The sequence below is a fragment of the Tiliqua scincoides genome, chromosome 15 (genome assembly GCF_035046505.1).
Source record: "Tiliqua scincoides isolate rTilSci1 chromosome 15, rTilSci1.hap2, whole genome shotgun sequence".
NCBI classification, from domain to species: Eukaryota; Metazoa; Chordata; class Lepidosauria; order Squamata; family Scincidae; genus Tiliqua; species Tiliqua scincoides.
Window position 1 is genome coordinate 2,201,262 of NC_089835.1, and position 20,833 is coordinate 2,222,094.

Below are 20,833 nucleotides of genomic sequence, written 5' to 3' on the forward strand. Positions count from 1 at the left end.
GCTTTGAAAACAGGGCCTTGGCCAGTGACCTTTGCTTGCTCGTAATTGTTTCCGAAGGGACAGGAGAGCAACACACATAGGAGAATCAGAGGACTTCCGAAAGCTTTCTTATATGTCCACACAGGCTCAGCCCACTGGGCAAGTGAGCCAAGATCCTTAGAATCAGTTACATCTTTATAGACCAGTTTCAATAGGGGAGGGGGTGAGAGGGACAGTTGCAACATTGGGCTTGTCCTATGGGGGGCTTTACTCAAAGCTTGTTCTGCAATGATTAGATTGTTTACTGTTTACTTCACCCTTGGACTTCCTTGGGGCCCACTTCTGCGTATGTTATGACCCAGATGTCCTGTACAGTTGGGGGGACAAGGCCAAAGTCTTGAGCTTCAGCTACATTTAAGCGAAGGTTAACTGCCTTTGGTTTTCTGGCTTGGGAGTTTCAGGTACATAATGAACATATGATCCTGCCATACCATGTTGGACCCTTAGGCTATATTGTTCAGCATTGTCAAGCACTGGCTGGCAGCAGCGCTCCTGGGTTTCAGGCTGGAAATACAGTAATTCAAAGTTGGCTGTTAGTGGGGGGACTATTATTTGGTGGGGAAGGACTGCAGGACATCAGAAAGAGATCCTGTATCTCAAAATTTTGCACTATATCACTGAAAGAGGTGTGTGTGTGTGTGTGTGTGTGTGTGTGTGTGTGTGTGTGTGTGTGTGTGTGTGTGTGTGACAGAGAGAGAGAGAGAGAGAGAGAGAGAGAGAGAGAGAGAGAGAGAGAGAGAGCTGTCAAAAGCACAGAAACGAGGACCAATTAACAACAGTGACAGCTCTCCTTGTTAGGACAGTGCTGGTCAAAGGCCTCCCACCAGAACTGGGATTGTTCCGGGAACACTAATTGTTCTGGATTGTTCCAGAAACTAATCTGCAATTGTTTGTGCCGGCCTTGTGCAAATGCATTGTGCTCCCTAGCCTGTTCTTGCTAGCTGCATTGTTCTCCCAAGGCCTTGCTGCTTATGCGGGGTGGGGGAAGAGAAGCATCGTCATGTTAGCAGGCATGTCTGAGGCAAGGACACCAAACAAAACCACCAGATTGGAAAAGCTCACTGTAGGAAAAGCAGCACCATCTCCCTGGAGCAAGAGTTCTATCTTCATCCCCACCAAAGAACCAGATTTCCCCCCTTGCTCACTTTTCACCTCTGCAAGTACACCTGTGTTCAAAAGGTAACCTGTGCCCCCCAACAAGAATTTCCTCATCTTTGCTGCATTTGTGCATGTGTGCTTGCATATCAGAGGCATGCTTTTCATTTCGCAACACCTGGGGGGGCACTGGACCAAATGAAACCAACGTGGTTCCCATTTAATCCATTCCAAAATGAAACCCTTGGACCTTTTTCATCAGTGGGGAGCCCGAAGGAGGTTCCCTGTCACACAGCACTGCAAGGCTCCTCTTTTCCTTTAGAAAACAAATTCACAGAGCAAGCCTATACCTGTCTACTCAGAAGTAAGTCCCACTATAGTCAATGGGACTTGCTCCTGGGGAATTGCACATCCCGTTGCAAGCTTGAAACATGCTGCAACTGCACTGATATTATACTTTTTAAAAAATTGTGGTTTTCATTGATATCCTCAGCTGCCTTGAGCCCCCCCCCCCAAAGAGAATGGAGGGATAGGATTTTTTAAAATGGTAATAAAGAGCAGAAAACCTCTGCCCCAAGGACCTTACAATGTAGATATTGACACAAGGGAGGCAGAAAGAGCATAGGCAGCATATCCTATTGTCGATGGAGTGAAAGGTAACCAGAGCAAACATGGGATTACTTCAGTTATATGTCATAATCATTGCGGATGTCCATTATCTTTTGTGGTTATCCCATTCATTTAGCATCTTAAGAGTAATTCACTGCACATCTCATATTTCACGTAATTCGGCCCTTGGCACATAGGTCTGGGTCCACATGTTTAAGCTTTAAGAGGAAAGCCATGTTATGGCCTCAATACCGTAGATAATGAACTCAACCTGCAATCCTATCCACACTTACCTGGGAGTAAGCTTCATTGATTACAATAGGACTTATGAATAAACATGCCAAACAATTGGTCTTGAGTGCAAGCCTAAGCCTGTCTACTCAGAAGTAAACCCATTGCATTCAATGGTTCTTACTCCCAGGAAAGAGTGTTTTTTGAATACCCAAAATCCGTACAACAACTCTAGGTGGTAAATATTATCCCCATTTTGCAGATGGAGAAGACTGAGAGGCACTGGCTTGCCCAAGGCCACCAAGCAGGCTCATGGTGATGGCAAAATTCAAACTTGCCCAATTCACAGTTCAGAACCCAATTCAGAGCACAATCCAAACAGGAATTTGGTGCAGTGCGGGTGGCGCAGTGCTCCCTGAGGCAGTAAACGGTGTCCCGAACATGCTGTAAAGCAGGTCTCATGACACCATGCGAGTAAGCAGTGCTGGTGGAGCCCTGCATTTGGAGCCCTTGGCCACTAGCGCAGGCAAGTAGGATGCCGAGCAGGGAGAGGACAGATCAGGGGTGGGACAGGCCCAGAAGGGGGCAGGATCAGCGGAGGCCTCCTCCACCATCTCTTAACCCACTTCCCAGGCCAGGCAGCCCTACACCAGGCCGCTTGGACTTCTTGCCAGCTAAACAGCTACTGGAGATCCAAGTAGCCCCATAGGGCAGGCTGGGACATTACTTGGGTTAAGAGGAAAAAGACCCTCTTCTCCCAAGGAGACCTCCAGCCAACTTCCAACTGGTTGCACCAGCACGAGTTAGGAATGGGCTGTCAGATGCCACCAGCGATCTTTGTATGTAGCTTCTGAGCAAGGATGACACATCACAGGGACTCTGATCCCTTCTGCCAACAAACATTTTTTCTCTTTGGTTGGAATAACTGAGAGGTCGGCGTGTCGAGGGCCGTCCCCTCCCTGCTGCACCTGGGTTTGAAACACGGCTGCAAGATGGACTATGACAGAATATAGGAACAGAACACCAACAAGTGGGGGAAGGTGCAGGTAATGAACTTTAGCGTGAGAACAGAAACTATATTATTATTATTATTATTATTATTATTATTATTATTATTATTATTATTATTATTATTATTATTATCCTCATCCCTGGAGTGTTGGCAGGCATAGGCTGGAATTTGACAGGGCTTTCTACTTATCTCTTGTCAGCAGTGCTTTTTTTGTAAAAGAAAAGGTGCAGGAACTCACAACTTGTTAATCTTTTATTTATTTGTTTATTTATTTTTAAACCATTTTTTAATTGGAGAAATAAAATATTTTTTATGTGCTTCCCCCTAAAGATGGACTTACTTCTGTGTAGACATGCATAGGATTGGGCTGTCAATCTCCACATCCCCTTCCCCCTAGCTACTTTTTCTACACGTGGGGAAAAATACTGTACAGGTGCACTTGTAGCGTGTAGTATGTAGTGTGGCACTACTTCAAGGAGAGGAGGCAGTGAATGGATTCCAAAAAATGGCTTACATGAGTTCCATGTAGTAAAATTACTCTAAGCAACTGTGGGAGTAAGAACAAAAAAGTACTTCTTACACAAGAGGGGTCCTTAGGTGCACATAGAAACAGCTACATTTGCAAACAAGCGATTAAATATGGTTTAATTCAGGTATCAGAATACTCTGTGTCTTTGGGAAGGTGCCTGGCATGCAATTGTATGTTCTCTGCTGCCCTGAGCAGCTGCTGTGCATTGCTGGAGAGGAGCTGCAAATGCTGGCTGGTGGAGGGCATGCTTGTGGGGGAAGGATGAGGAGGATCTCTGGCAAGGCTGGACAGCACGTTGTACACACGTAGAATCCTTTTTCACCTGCCCTTAGCATGTGAAAATGGGTGCAGATATATATCTCTGCCAGGATTAAGAGCCCAATCCTAGGTATGTCTACTCTGAAGTCCAATTTAGTGAATGGGGCTTACTGTGGATAGGATGGCAGCCTCAGGGCCCAATCCTGTGCCTGTCTACTCAGAAGTCAGTCCCATTAGAGTCAATGGGGCTTCCTCCCAGGAAGGTGTGGAGAGGACTGCAGCCTCAGAGCCCTTCCTCTGCCTGTCTACTCAGGCTGCAAGGCTATGACACTTTCCCGGGAGTAAGCCCCATTGAACACAATGGAACTTACTTCTGAGTAGACATGCATAGGCTTGGGCTCTCAGGCTGCAAGGCTATGCACCCTTTCCCAGGAGCAAGCCCCATTGAGCACAATGAGACTTACTTCTGAGTAGACACGCCTAGGCTCATTCTGCAGACTGGCACGGGGGCTGCACCAGCCAGCTTCCTTCCCCTCCTCCTCCACCAAGCCAGTACCTGGGCATTCCGTGGGTGCCGCAGCCCGTCTCCCTGGCTGGCTGTCCTCCTCCTCGGTGTCGGCGCGTGTCCCCCACGCCCTCCACCGGCTTGGAAGCTGCGCGGGGAAGCAGAACGCAGGGGGAGGGGAGGCGGGCTGGGCTCAGGCAAGATCTTGGGGATGGGGCAGGAGGGGGTTGTTGTGCGGTCAGGCAGGGGCCGGGCCAGGCACCCGCCTGCCCACCCTGCACCCCCAGCACCCACCCAGCGAATGCCTCTGTTTTGCTCCCCCCTTCCTGGAATGCCTCCAAAGGGGGGGGCCTCTGCAAAAAGGTGCCGGAACTCTGTCCCCCCGCGTTCCATTAGAAAAAAAGCCCTGCTTGTCAGCCTCCTGGAAACCAAACCATTAACTTTTCCCAGTCCTTTGCTCTCTCTGCAAAAGTTCATCCAACGCTTCGCTACTTAAATTTGCACTTTGAAAACAAAAGGTTAGGGGTTTTTTTTGCTTCCAAAGAAGTGGGATGCAATATGTCAATACACCTTTCTATCCCTGGATTTCCGTAATATATTTGCACGGAGGTTTTGCTAATGCCTTGTCAACAGCGCTGTTTGTCTTCTCTTGTACATTTGTTTGTCTTCTTTGCTATTCTTGGTCTCCCCAGCCCACTCTTCCCTTCCCCATCTCCCCCCTCCCCTTGTGCTTTCCCCAAATCATTATGCAGATCATCCCCAGCACATGAAACCACAAACTCATAAGAGAGGCACCCACAGTGACAGGGTTACCCATGGAAAAGAACCTCTACTGAATACGAAAGAGAAGTGCATATTTTGTGCTCTCCTCCACCCAAATTAAGCGTTTATTTCACCCATGTAACTTGCTCTTCTATGGGGCTTCCAGTCATCTCCTTGCCAGTGTCAACCAGTATCCTCAAACTTGATGAGATCTCCTCTGAAGAGGAACGACAACAAAGAGTATTGGCACAGCTAGATAACAAACAAAGGGCACAATCCTAACTGTGCCATCCCAGGAGGATCGCAAATGTGCTGTGAGGCATGTTTGCACCTCCTTGAGAGTGAGCCAGGCCTGTGCAGGGACACATGCCAGCCTGCGGAGGCTGAGTCCAGCCTCCACGCTGACTTGAAAGGAGAGGTTTGCATCGGCCAAGCTTGGCCAATGCAGGGGTCTGGGGAGGGTGAGGAGGAGGTGGGGAGGAGGCAGGAAGGAGGTGGACTGGGTGGGTGGGCGGGTCTGGGACCTGGCAGATATGCCGGATCCTAGCCCCTGTTCCCAAGTGGCGCAGAGTGGCTGCAAGCTGCTCTGCTCTCCTCAGACTTATGGTACCTCCTGAGATGGCAGAAGTCCAAGGAGACCCATTGGGGCTGCAGTGGCTTACCTGGGGGTAAGCTGAGCCACTTTGGTGCCCTATCTTGTGCTGGATACAGCACAGGCCTCCTGGCCAGCCTGTTCCAGTGCAAGATTGGATTGGGTTGAAAATTATTTCAGCACCAGCTTTCCTGTATTAGATGCAGGAAGAAAAATCCTCAGGAGGAAGACATTTTTGCCTAGAGAGGATAAACATCCTCTGGAGATCTGACAGCCTTTAGGAACAACCATGGACAGCCCACAGGTGTGCCCATCTGGTGAGGGGGCACCAACAGCAGCAAATGACCCATGTTAGAACCCTCATCCTCCATCACCCTGGAGAAGAGACCATAAGGAAGCTGAGCTGATGCTTGGATTCAGCCACACAATGCCCTTTCGCCAGCTCAAGGCCTCTATCTGGCCTACTCAGGAGGGGGAAAAGGAGGAGGCAAGCCCTGCCCGCCATGTGCTTCAGATCAGTTTCCTGAGAAGTTCCTGGACAAGAAGAACCAACTGGGCTTATCATAAAACCATCAGTGGTGAGCATCTCCAAGCTCCATGATAAAGATCATCTGGCAGCCTGAGCTTTGGCTAGTTTGGCCCACTCAGTAGCTACCCCAGCTGGTGGAGGCCTCCTGGTTTTCATTTGCTCCTGCAACCTTGAGCCCTCCTGTGCTGCTGATTGGTGGTCCCTGGGCTGCCTCCAAAGGCCTCAGTCAACCAGGCTTAAAAGAAGCATCTTCATTGATGTTCATTTCCCTTAGAGGTCTCTCTGGAGGTCCTCACCAAGGTCCTCTTGGGTGAACTGTTGATGCAAGTGAAGGTGCTGGGGATGGGGGCAATATGGGAGAAAGCAGGATTGATCACCTGACTTCCTGGCAAGGGTGGCTCCACGGGGCCTGGTGGAGCACTTGCCGGGGCCCCTGTCCACGCAAGGACCCACACCAGTATTTTGCTTGCTGTAGGGCCTAATGCCATCACTTCTTTCCACCACTGCCCTCTCCTCCACACTTCTTCTTCCACTCTATCCCCCTCTTCCTTTTCTAGTTTGGCTTCTCATCAAGTAAAGGGGAAACAGTTTCTGGCCTGCAGCCCGAGCCAAGGAGAGAGATCTGGGGAGTGGAGCAAATTAAAAGAGGGAAGAACTAGTCTCTGGATGCTGCTCAGCTTGGGGGTCCTGGTTGGGAACCTTGCCCATTGCAATGGTCCAGTGGCATCACTAGGGTTTGCGGCACCTGGTGTGGGAGGCCAGCGCATCACCCCCACGATGGACCTCCTCCTATGCAGCGGGTGGGGCCACACCCCAGGTGGTGGGCGTGGTGAGGCACCAATACCCCACCCCTTTTGGCTATAACTTTTGATAGAATAGAGATATCTCAATGCAGTTTGTTTCATTGCATTGTGCATGAACATACACATCAAAAGATTTATTTATTTTAAGAAATTTATACACCGCCTTTCCCATGCCATAGCAGATGCCCAAGGTGGACCTCCTTTAAAAGCCTTAAAATCAAAGCTTTGTAATCAAGTACAAAGTATCACAACAAGTAAGAGCATCAAACAAGGTAGTAAAACATTAATTTTAACATTACATTGTGAAAAACAAATATCAAAACAGAGCAAAATTTAAGGGAAAAAGAAAAAAAAGAACTCACTGAGCCAATGGGGAACAGATGAGTCCAGGGAATGAAATATAACATGATGCTACTATTCCTAAAAACCATTTTGGCCAATAGTGGTGTCATCCCCCCCATGCACATCACCCAGTGTGGCCTGCACCCCCTGCACTCCTCTAGCAACAGCCCTAAATGTGTGAGTCTCAGAAAGACACTGATCAGACTCGGGCATCTACTTCACAGCCAAGGGTGATTTGAACCCAAGTTTCCCTGATCCTTTCCTCATCACTTAAGACATTGTATCTTTTCTTTTTAAATCCTCATGTTGGCAACCTTCAGTCTCGAAAGACTATGGTATCGTGCTCTGAATGGTGGTTCTGGAACAGTGTCTAGTTCTAATGCAGATTCGGGAGTGACAATCCCTTCCACACCAGGAGCAAGTGCAGTCTGTCCCTGGTCTGTCTCCCTGGCTATGGGCCTTCCTTCTTTGCCTCTTTGCCTCAGACTGTTGGCAAAGTGTCTCTTCAAACTGGGAAAGGCCATGCTGCATAGCCTGCCTCCAAGCGGGCCGCTCAGAGGCCAGGGTTTCCCACTTGTTGAGGTCCATCCCTAAGGCCTTCCGATCCCTCTTGCAGATGTCCTTGTATCGCAGCTGTGGTCTACCTGTAGGGCGCTTTCCTTGCACGAGTTCTCCATAGAGGAGATCCTTTGGGATCCGGCCATCATCCATTCTCACGACATGACCGAGCCAACGCAGGCGTCTCTGTTCTTTTTAAATAAACCCAAGAAAACCCTTCTAAGAAAATCCAAAAAGCAAAATGCAGAAAGCCAAGACTGACAACAGAAAGCAGTAATAATCATAGTATTGGCAACCTTCAGTCTCGAAAGACTATGGTATCGCGCTCTGAAAGGTGGTTCTGGCACAGCGTCTAGTGTGGCTGAAAAGGCCAATCCGGGAGTGCAATGTGGTAGAGGCTGTGCTTTGCAGGGAGATCTTTGATTCAATCCCTATTGTCTTCAGATAGAGCTGGGAAAGAACCCTGTCTGGAGCTGTGCAGCCCTGCTGCCAGTCAGTGCTTGACAATGCTGGTAGGGCTCGACAAAGGTTGGGCTCCGTGTGGCAGCTTCATAGGGCAAAGGGAAAATGGCAACTTCTGTGGACCTATCCTCCTGAGGCCCCCTTCCATCCTGACAGTCACCACACTTGTCTGAACATAAGCCAATGAGCTCATATAGCAGCTTCCCTGTGGACTTGGCAAAGCGGCCAGTGTTTAGGCAAGCCCTGGGAATTGGTTCCAGAGATCCACTTTGTTGCCTCTTGGATGTTCCTGGGTGGCAGCTGGGTCACTGCCTTGAACCACCCCCGTAAGCCTTTTCCGCACCACCCATTCCGGGAACAAGCCTGCAGCTGGGCAGCTGGTACTGAAAGTCCCCGGACGGCTGCCAGATCGGCCGTATGATGGATGAGCCCCTCTCCGTGTCTTGAAGGAAAAGAAATGGGCAGCCAAGAAGAAAACAAAACATTCTGGGGGAGGAAGGGGGGTTGCAAAGGGAGCAATGCTGCAACTAAGGAATCCGAGTCCTGAAATGAACCCAGAGGTCATCAAGCTTGACCCTTCCATGTCCCACCAAGACCCCCCCCCCCAACAAACAGCTTAGTATCTGGGAAAGAAGCAGTGCATTCTTTAAAGCCTGATACTTTTCCCTCCCCTAGAAGGTAGAAGGGAGAGTGTTCAGTTGATCAACTTCTCCTTTACTTAAAGCAAACAGGGAAAGACCCTGCCCCAAAATTTAGAGAGTTGCTGTCAGTCAGAGCATGCAGGTCTGAGTGAAACTGACTCATGATCCGACTTAGCAGGAGGCAGCTGCCTACTTTATTAGGAATGGTTGGCAACCTTCAGTCTGGAAAGACTATGGTATAAGCCTACAGCACCCAGTATTCCCAGGCGGTCTCCCATCCAAGTACTAACCAGGCCTGACCCTGCTTAGCTTCTGAGATCAGACGAGATCAGGCATCTGCAGGGTAACAGTTGCTAGTTTATTAGGAATATCACTTAGCAACAGAGAACAAAGTTTTGCAGTTGTCAGACCCCAGACTCGGTCCCTGGCAGCTCCCTATAGGGTCAACTGAGACCATTGCCTCAGCTGACAGACTGGTGGGAGGCATCCACTGCTGCTTCTCCTACTTCCTCTTATGTTCTAATCCCCCCCTCCTCTCTCCACTCTTCATCCAGGCAGGAGGTCTGGTCTAGAGGGTTGAGCCTCCATTTGCCTGAAGATAACATCCGAAGGTCGCCAGTTTGAGGCCACGGCACCGTGCGACCTTGAAGCAGCTGACAAGCTGAGCAGAGCTATTCCATCTGCTCTGAGCGTGGGAGGATGGAGTCAGAATGTGCGGCCAGATCAAGAAAGAAACACCTGAATGTTGTGGTTTCTTGAAAGATAGAAACCTTCTTTCAAATTGTAAAAATCCCTATGGGGATTTAAAAAATTGCCTGCCTATGTAAACCGCCTTGAATAAAGTCTAAGGAGAAATCTGAGGACCAACAAAGGCGGTATAGAAATACCTGTATTATTATTATTATCTTCCAACCCACCCCCCTTTTCCTTTTGCAGTCAGGGGAGCAGAAGGAGTAGGGTTCCAGGTAAGGGGAAATAGCACTTGACGTGCTACCTGAGGATGGGGAGAGATCTGAGGAGTGGTGCAAGTTAAAGGGGGGCATATCCCCCCTGTCTCTGCAGGCTTGGGGGTGCTGGTGGGGAACCCCTTGTTCATGGATTGTAAATTCTACCTCAAATGCGGATCCATCCAGGGCTCTTTTTCTGTTCTTCTGAAGAATAATGCAGACCTTCCCTCTCTCCTCCCCCTCCCTGCCCGCAGGCCCCTGGCTGTTTATTTTTCATTATTATTCCAATTAATGATAAACCACAAAGTTCAACACGACAAAAACGAAACATTTACATAACAAACAATCTGCTGAGGGTGCAGATTAAACATTCCCCACATTTCCTAGCATTGCAGGTTTCTGTTGCACATTCAGATGACATTTGCAGGTCTGCACAAGAAGTTTACAGTTGGAACCCCTGCAGGCTCACACGCTACCCCAGGAGGTTGTTTGGTGAACAAATATGGCGGCCAGACAATATTAGAAACCTGGCGATCAGATTTCAGATGTGACATTTTAACGCTGAGGAGCTGGGATTCCTTAGCTGTTTGGATTTTGGACAGTCTTGGACAGATTCTTGCTAATATTAACACCACTGCATGCCAGCTGTCAAATCCTTGGTTCCATAACATGCTTGTCAGCTATCAAGCACAACCATGGTGCTTAATAAAACATCCACGATACGAAGGAGTGCCTTTGTCTATCCAGCATCCTCTGACGAACAGCTGAGAGTTGAAGATGGAAACTTAATTATTAATCTTTAGTGGTTCTCAAACATTTTAGCACCGGGACCCTCTTTTCAGAATGACAATCTGTTGGCCCCATCAGAAGTGATGTCATTAACCTGGAAGTGATGTCATGGCTGAAAATGACAACATCAAGTTTGGCTTCATTCCCAAGCCAGGATCAGCTGAAGGTCCCATAACACAGTGCACTGGAGTTGTTATTTTGCATAGCTCAGAATTCAAACATTCCAGCTTGGACAGAATGCAGAACACAGTCTTGGATCCTTCTCCAACCACACAGCCCTCCCCACTTTCCAGCACCCCATCTTCCCATCTATTCCCATCTTCCCATCTTCCCATCCATCAGCAAAGCACCAGGCCTCTCTCCCACCAGCAGCTCTGTATTTTCGGCTCTGTATTTGCAATGGTGGCTGAGCTTGGTGCTTTGTTACCCACCTGAAATTGGCTTGTGACCCATCTATTGGGTCCTGACCCACAGTTTGAGAAACACTGCTTTTGACTATATGTTTTGCTTTCCACTTAGTATTCAACAAGGAAAAATCCTGGAGAAAACAGTGGGGGAGGGGGGGTTGTCTTCCTTTTCACTGGTAATCACATGAAAACTGGCATTTTTCAGGTGACCTGTGGACTTACCTGTGGTTGCTGTGCCCTCTCTCTTAAAACTCTGCCATTTTCAAGAGCAGTAGCGACACTAATGAATGCTCTCCTCTGCTGGGCACATGGCTCCTGCCATACATCTTCTATCCCAGAATGCACCAGGATACCGTAGCAGTTGCCTGTGCTGAGGGGGGGGTCAGGTTAGATTATCTCCAAGGTCCCTTGCAACTCTCACTGAATCCTGTGTTTTTGTGATCTCACAATCTAGCCTTAGACAAGCCACTTCCTCTCAGCCTTAGCGGGAATATTGAGAAGGATAATAATGCTGATCTGCTAAGAATGCCACAAGGAATGCATCAAGATCAGCACCTGCTCCAAGTTGTAGAGGCACTGCACTGATGGCAGCAATGTTCCCACTAAGCTGTGTGGCCACAGGGAGCCCCACACAGCTTCCTTCAGGGTGGATCAGAGCCTGACAACGTCATCACCAATGAGGATTCTGGAGCTTCCCCGACACAACTTCATGCAGATGCTGCAAGAATTACAGGTGACCTTGGATGGCACTAGAACAGCTTGCCTTGTGTTGACCTGTCCCTCATTGGAAGTTTTCAGGTAGAAACCGGGAGGCTGCCTGTCAGGTTTGCTGAGCCAGTCGCCCACACTGAGCAAGGGACTGGACTAGATGACCTCCAGGTTTCTTCCAACTCTCACATTCTATCATCAGTGGAAGAAGGCCCAGAGCAGCATCCAAAGCACCCTGGGAAGAATTTCAACTGCTGCTTTTGAGAACAGAAGTAAGTTGCATTTTGGGAAAAAGTAAGCCCTGTTTATCATACCACTGCTGATAACCCACCACCACCAAGAAGCCCCCTCCCCGGCTGACCGGCATTTTCATTGATTTGGAGAAGTCAATTTTGGAAGGGAAAAAAAATCAACCCGGTGCTGGTGGAGATATTAACAAAATAAATAAATGCCACCCCAGAAAAGAGGGTCATGCTCAGATTACTGAAAATATTCTGTTTTGTAATAATGGCGCATCCGTCCTTAAACTGCTCCCCCCCCCACTTTAGGTGTTCATTTTGGGCATTTAAAGATAGAACACACAGCCTGCGCCTGGGCTGGAACACAAAGGAAAGATGTTCCGAAGCTGATGAAATCAAAGCCATTTCCCCCCCCCACCACCAGAATAAAGGCTTGATCTGGTCTTTGGGGAGAACCAGCTCCTCGCCAAGACAGACAGGTCCTTTTTTCCCCTCTCCATTCACATCTCTGGAACCAGTCAATAAAAACAAAAGACTCGCGTGGCTATAAAGGGAACATTTGCGGGCGGTTTAAACAAAAACATGCAACCACTTTCTCATCTCAAAAAGAGAAGATGGAACAGATGGACTCAGGTCCCCCCCCGCCCCCCCACAGAGGACTGTTGTCTGTTGCAAAAGAGGCAAATAACCCTGGCTGGGGAAGAAAAGGTTGAGCCCTACGGGAGGCAAAAGAAGGGTGAAATCAAGAACAGGGGTGCAGCTCTTGCAAAGGGTGCCAGCTTCACCTCCCTAAATGGGAATTTTGCAGAGCTGCTTTGAAAAGGAATGAGGTGGTAGCTCACAAGATGGTGGGTGGCCCTGGGGGCGGGCGGGGAGCGGGAGACAGGACTGGGATCCGGCAGTTATGCCAGATCCCAACCCCCGTTCCTGGGGAGAACAGAGTGGCTTCAAGTCACTCCACTCTCCTCAGATTTATGCCACCTCAAGAGATGGTGCAAGTCCAAGGAGACCCATAGGGGCCAGTGGCCCTGACCTGGGGGTAAGGGGAAATGTTTCTTCTTGCCTCTAGCTGAGCTGCTTACGGCCCCGTCCTGTGCTGGATACAGCGCAAGCCCCTGAGGCTCATAGGAGCATGGCTTACTTAAGGCTACTAAGTGGATTGACAACAGAGGTTCAACTGAAAGCACAGAAATCCTTGGCCTCTGTGCCACTATTCTACAAAGAAAGAAAGAAAGAAAGAAAGAAAGAAAGAAAGAAAGAAAGAAAGAAAGAAAGAAAGAAAGAAAGAAAGAAAGAAAGAAAGAAAGAAAGATTTTTCTGGGTGTGGGGTTCTGTATCCTCCAATTCTGGCAACTGGCTAGGAGGAGAAAAGACTGGTGGTCAGGCTGGCCTCCCCAGTGCAGGCATGGCAAGCTGGCCATAAGGGTACACAACGTATGTTTTCACCTGAAGGCTCAAGCGTTGTGGGGTAGAGGGAGCCAGTTTTTCTTTTTTACCTGGGCTTCCAACCCCTGTATAATTAAAGAAATTACTTGCTCAGGGACTTCGGTGCATGCGAGAGTAATTTCTCCCTCTCATTACAGAAGTAATTAATCTCTTTGCAGCTCCCAGTGATTTCTTTTCTTCTTCTTTTTTTAAAAAGAAGGATCTCCTAACCCCAGTGCAAAAACCATGATGGAGCCCTTAGCCCCGACAACCTGGTCATGGGATACAATGCAGGTCAATAATGAACAGATTTAGGCTAACCATTTGAGTTCTCCTTGCTTTGCCCTAATCGCTGCCTCTGCCTCTAAAGGTATCTTTTGCTGTGCCAGTGCAAGCAGTGCTGTGCCAGTGTGACATCCAAATGGGATTTCAGGCACACCCACACTATCATGCCTCAAAGAATGTGAGAGTTGGAAGGGACCTTGGAGGTCATCTAGTCCAACCCCCTGCTCAGTTCAGGCAACTGCTGCAGCATCCCTGACAGGTGGCCCCCTAACCTGAAAATCTTGAAAATCTCCAAAGAGGGAGAGGCTGCTACTTCATGAGGCAGCCTATTCCGGGCTCAACATCTTAAGATGTTCTTCCTCATGCCTCATCTAAATCTGCTACAATGGATCAACTCCAGGAAAAACCCAGAGATGCATTCCCAGGCTGTCCAAATATCTCTACCCTTTCTTGCTGCCCCTTGGAAATAAATGTGATGTACCTCGGAGAGGATGTTTGCACAGTAATATACCACTTAAATTCATTCTGGAATTTTTTTTCCATCCCACCTTTCCATTTTTCTGCATTTGGTTTAACCCACTGCAACTCCCTCCCAGAGCTTGGGGGAAATGAGCTACATCTTTAAATGGAGCGTAATAACTTCCAAACTAGAAATTAGTGGCAAGAGAAGAAAACACTCTCTGGAAGACACTGAAAGTTGATTTTTTGTTGTAGAGCCTTAATGAGGTGTGTGGTTAATGGGGAGTGTCGTGACAAGCTCATGAACACCAAAATTTACCACCGCCACATCGCTGGTTATGACCTGGGATTCTAGCATTTGTTTTTTTAAAGTCCAAAAACCACTCTGAGCATGGCCTTGTGCAAATCTAGAGTAACCCCTTGGATTCCAGCCACTTCCTCATAGCCTGTAGGAGCTGTACATGCATCATATCATATGAGTGGGAGCTGATATAGCAGATAGAGGCTAAGAAATGGAGTTGTACTTCAGTGGCACCATTAGGGTTTGTGTCACCTGGTGTGAAAGGCCAGTGTGTCACCCTCATGATGGACCTCCTTCCATGCACTAGGCAGTGGGTGTGGTGCTGTGCCGTTGCCCCACCCCTGCTGGTTTTTTGGCTATAACATTTGATTGAATAGAAATTTTCAATGAGGTTTGTTTCATTGCATTCTGCATAAAATTGTGCATTGATTGATATATAACATGATGGTATTGTTGAAAAAGACCAGGATTTTAACAATTTTGGCCAGTAGTGGTGTCACCCCCATGCATGTTACCCAGTGCACTTTGCGCCCCTGCACCCCCTAGTGACGACACTGCTGTACGTCTCAGTCCCTAAATCAGCTTCTGCCACAAATTCACTGGGTATACTTAGGTAAGCATTTCCCTCACAGCCTCAGTCTTCCCCATCTGTAACATGGGGATACTGATAATGGAAAGTAGTCTGAAAGTGCTGAAAGATCACTGCAGCATACCAGGGTCTGGAGATTGGGCAGCCCCCGAAAATAGCTGCCGCCACATCTATCACACTACAGGCAGCTGCCAGTGGCTGCTCACTCAACCCCGCAATGTGACTACTTAAATCTACGGCAACCCAAAGAGCTTCCGTGTTCAGCAGCCCGACATGGAGGATCTGGATCCAGTGGAGCAAACCTCCACCAGTTCCACCTCCCTACCACACCACTCCCTCTCCCTGGAACACCTCCTCTGCCCTCTCCCCACCCACCCTTCACCTCCCCCCTCACCAGAACGCCTCCTCCCTACCTCCCCCCACTCCTCCACCTACCCCTCTACTGCTCGGCACTCTGTGCAACCACCGAGTGGCAGAGCTCTGGCGCTCACCTGGTGCTAGCCCAGCATGGGCCAGCAATGGGCTAGCACTTGGCACTAGGGCCTGCAAATGTGCCTTACATTTGCAAATGTGTTTGCAACAGCGCCGAGCTCAGGACTGGCTCTGAGACTGTCGGGCTTCAGCACATGAAGGCAGGTTCCAGGTGTTTTCAGGTAGTTAGGTCCTGAGATTGTTTCTCAATAACTGCTTATCAAAAGCAGGTGTTTGGTTCAAAACAGGCCATCGTTGAGGAGCAGCAGTGATGAGTAGAAGCTGGAGCTTAAGCAAGCAGCATCCTCACCTCAGGGTTGCTCAGAATGAGCAACGAGTTCTGAGGCTGGGTCTTTATGCAGCCCAGTGTGCCAGAACTGGCTCTTGGCAAGGGACCAGGTGACTGAATGGTCCTGTAGACAAGAAGATGCATGTGAGCCACTGAGCTCAGTCTACGATACTTGTTGAGAAAACAGTTCTTATGGCTCAGGCAACCGGTCTGGCTGCTGGAAACCCCAATTTGGAACACCCCCAATGATATTATCTTGCTGCAGTCTTCATACCCCCCCCCCCACCTTCATGCTGTTATTCGTAATCAAGATCATCACCCTGGACAGTGCTTGTGCTGAGAGGTGGTGCTCTCAGGAAAGCCACAAAGCGTCTCTGTTCCTAGCGTGAAGGCCGCATCCATCAGCACAAGCACTGTCCAGGGTGCTGAATTTGATTCCCTCCAGCCCAGGCTGCATCCACTCCCCAACACCACTTCCTCGCCACACGCACACACACCCCCATCGCAAACCAAGCCCTGTTACCGGTGGACCAGCAGCGTCCTCTAACCGCCAACCCAAATTAGCGCGGCTCACAGACGGCCAGCTTGAACAAATTGCTTTGCTCCAGCTTCCCTGCTCTCAGCTGCTCAGCTGGCTGGTGTCTGGATTGATGGCAGTATTGAAAAGAGCCAAAAAAGGTCTTTGGAGAGGCAAGTTCTGGAAAGAGTGCCCGGCCTCTGGATAAACCCTGTTGCCTTTGTAAATTTCCCCCTAATTTCGTCGTTGACAAAGATAAATTAGGCATTCAGGGGCGGGAGAAGAACTGGAAAATATCAGCCAAGTTTTTGATTCCTGGGCACCAGGAGCTTTTTTCCCTCTGGCCTCTCATATGTTTCCTCCAGAGTCACCTATTTTTTAATTGTATGCACCAATTGCAGTGGTTGCACAAAATAGGTCCCTATTGCTTTGATATCTCTTTGCCAGCTTTGAGCAATCTTGGAAAATACACACAATCTTGGAAAATGGTTATAGGGAGATGAACAAAGTATCCAATTAAGACAACAATTTCAGATTTGCAGCTAAAGAGTGGGCTTGCTAACAGGCGCCCCTCCTGAACCAGAGGAATGTGACGACAACAGGCAAGGCCACAGTGTTTGAAGCCTCCATTGCTATTGACTGTGAGAGCTCTGGCTTCACTCAGATCACTGCAGTGAGCTTTTTCCCACCATTGGCTCAGCTACTGGGGTGTTACGGAGTGAGTAGAAATATTCCAACTGCTTAAAGAAAGTTAAAGTTAAAGAAAAAAAAAAATGGTCAGCCCTCAAGGCCGGCAGACAGATGGAGCAAGAAGGATGCAACAGGGAAGGGACTGGGCTAATGGAGCACTGATCCCCTACTGGACCCCCTGCTGCCAAGGGTCCCCCCCCATTATGGAATAGACAAGAACACTGACAAAAATGTATTTCTCACCCAACATGCCTCCTGACTGGAAAGAAGGAACTTCTCCTGACCAGAGAAGCAAAAGGGAGTCTCTTCTGAGGGTGTGCAATTCCTCTGCTCCTTTGTGTCTGGATTATCAGAAAATCCAATCACTTCTGGGCCACAGCAGGGACAGAATTCATCACCACCTTGCAGAGGTTCCTCAGAAAGAGGAGAGGATGAAGCTGACAGTCACACAGAGGTGTGACAGGAAGCCTCCTCTGTGGATGAGTTCTTGGAGTTCACAGACACCTTCAATTATTAAATAGGTTTATTCCCCAAGGCACATGGGTTTTGGAATTGCTGTCCAGAAGCCTTTGCAGAAGAACCTTCTGAGATTAAATCTTCCCTGCCTGGCTGCCCCAGTTGTGTGTATGCTGTGTCTGAGCATAATTGTCTTTTATTAGGATAAAAGGGGACATAAAGACCTCAGCACAAAAATGTGAACGTCCAATATTCGGGTAGATTTATGCTCCTGCTGGCTTCTGCTTTAGATCTTGCCCTGGATAGTCCTCTGCTCTCCATCTGTGCCCAGTTTGGAGGCACTGGGGGGCATCCAAGCTGAGAACGGAGACCAGCCTCAAGTGCCTCCCAACCATGGGGTTTATCTTGATGAGGTCCTTACCACCTTACCATGAGGGTCTTCAAGCTGTTATGAGCAAGGATCCAAGTCTCATAGTGCAATATGGTACCTACCTTCAAGAAAACATAAGAACATCAGAAAAGCCCTGCTGGATCAGGCGAAGGCCCCATCTAGTCAGCTTCCTGTATCTCACAGTGGTCCACAGTGGTCTTAAGGAGCACACAAGACAACAAGAGACCTGTATCCTGTTGCCTCTCCTTTGATTTGGCATGTCAGAGATAGCCTGCTTCTCATAAAAAGGCATTGAAATCATTTGCCCATCACCCCAACCTGTGGCAAGGAATTCCATAGATTAATTACATGCTGGGTAAAAAGATATTTTCTTTTGCCTGTTCTAACTCTCCTTCCATCCAATTTAAGTGGATGACCCTGGTTCTCCTGTTTGTACATGAGTAGCCACAAATCTTCTTTATGGACCACCCAGCACTTCCACAGCTCTGTTCTGCTCCATCTTTAGATTCTGTTTCCTGAAATGGGTTGAGAGAAAAAGCCAGGCATGGAGTCAGCAGACCTCCAACCACAGTGATGGGTTTGCGACTGGCATTCCCTGGCCTCCAAATAGTTCCATCTAACTACTAGACCTCATCGCCGCTGACAAATCTCTTCCCCTGCCTAGATTTGTCCAAGCCATTTCCAAAGCATCTAAGCCAGTGGCCGTCAACACCGGGTGGCAAGAAATTCAATAAATTAATTAACAGCACAAAGCGAAAGACTTTCTTTTGCCTGCCCTGAAAACCTGCCCATTGATTTCACTGGCTAACCCTGAGGAGTTCCAGCATGATGAGAAAGAGTGAAATTGGCCTCCCTTCACTTTGTCCACCCATATGCATAATTTTATAAACCTCTCACCTGCATGCAAGCACGTGTATGTGAGCCAACACTCTCTTCCCTGGGAGCAAGCCCCAATCAATGCCGTGAGACCTCTGAGTGAACATGCAGAGGGTGGAGCTGTGAATGACCAAGCCAGAGAACCTGAGCCAAGAACTCTGCTTGCTTTCAGAAAACATTTCCTGGGTCTCTTGCTGGGGGAGCTACAACCATTAAAACCTGGTTTTAAGTCTGGTTTAAATTCATAACTTGGTGGGTCGTGACCGATTTCTGGTAGGTCCCACAGAGCCTCCAGTGAAAATTTACCTCCAGTGAGCAATGGAAAGATCAGATTAATGTCCCCAAGCCCCGAGGCTATTCAAAGATCAGAGAGCTGCTAATGGCCCTGCAAAGAGCTGAGCTCCAGCAGTTTGCAAACCTTTGCAAATAATGGGAGATCAACATTTGAGCATCTTTTTTTCTGGTGTTTCCCCACCCCCAGTCTGTCAGTGAGAGGAAGTGGGGGCAGTGCGAAGGCTGGGGGGGTCACATCTCTAAGCCCCTCAAGCCTTGAGGCTATTCATTGGGGCTGCCACATTTATGAGAAATGGATTAAGTGTTTTGCAATTAAATATTCCTAGTGTAAATAAAAAAATAATTTCTTTCTGAATCACCTTGTTCTTAAGTCTTGTTCTTAAGTTCCTAGATCTCATATAAATTTTGAGAAGCACTGATGTGGACACACTCAGAGGCTCCATGTGCCCAGCTCTCTTTCATGCCCCTTTCATCAGTTCAGCTCTCTTTCATCTCTCTCTTCTCCTCTCCACGAATGTGTCCTCCAAATGTTCCCTCTTCATTTGGGGGGGATGCCAAATGATTAATAAGGAGCTTCAATTCTTAATTTGTTCCTTCCATAATGATGAATCATTAGCATCCATTCATGATTATTGCTCCCCTCCATAATGGATTCTGACTTTTGCTGGTTGTGGGGAGGGACGAGGAGCTACACACAACCCTGAACTCCCATGGCTGACCTCTGCAACTCATAGTGTTTACTCTTAGTTTCATTCTTATGCTTCCCTTTCACCAAGAAGCTTAGGGCAGTGTTTCTGAAACTGTGCGTCAGGATCCACTAGGTGGGTCATGAGCCAATTTCAGGTGGGCGTCCATTCATTTCAATGTGTATTTTGTTTTTAATAAATTAGACTTGACTGACTGCATTTGGGGATCTGTACTTTTAACAGGCCACTATGTATATCAGGGGTGCTCACACTTTTTTAGCTCGAGAGCTACTTTGAAACCCAGCAAGGCCCGGAGATCTACCAGAGTTTTTTTACAATGTTTGCGAAATCATAACATATAACATTTATGTGTACAATGTATGTGAATCAGCCAAGGATGCATAGTCGGACAGTAGCTGCTGACAGCCAGTCTCAAGCACACTTTCAAATGTTCATCAGTCATGGTGGAACGGTACTTGGACTTAATGATCTTCAGGTAGGAAAAGGCTGAATCACATATAAGTGGAGCCCTTCCTTCCTGCCTCAGGTGCTCTTATATCCCTGAGGGCCCTATTGCCTTCAAGTGGCTGCAGCTGTGCAGCACACTCTGCTGGATGCCCAGGCCTTACCCTTAAAGGGGCCACTGCTGACACCACATCTACTTCCTCACCAGATCTTCCTCGATTCCAATACAAGTGGGGGGGGGAGCAGATCTCTATACAGACCAGTGCAAAAACAGGGGAAAGGTGTGGGGGAGGGAAGATCTCTGTATAGACATCATAGCAAGACCAGTGCAAAACCCCTTGCACACAGAACCAACAGATGGACCAACAGATGGGGGGGGCAGATCTCCATACATACCAGTGCAAAAACAGGGGAAAGGTAAGTCAGCCCCAGTAGAGTCAATGGGGCTCACTCCCAGGGATGCATGGACGGGAGAGAAGCCTGCCAGCGGCTCCTCTCCCAGGGAGGAAGCTGCCAGCTGCTCACTCCCTGGGCTCACTCCCTAGGCTCCCTGGGCTCCCTGGGCTCATTCCCTGGGCTCAC

The 20,833-nt window shown here is 48.5% G+C and overlaps 1 pseudogene; it reads right to left on the bottom strand.

The window, feature by feature from the left end:
• Nucleotides 1–9,208: 9,208 nt before the first annotated feature.
• On the bottom strand, nt 9,209–9,325 carry LOC136635366 (5S ribosomal RNA; annotated as a pseudogene).
• Between the last annotated feature and the right edge of the window lie 11,508 nt (nt 9,326–20,833).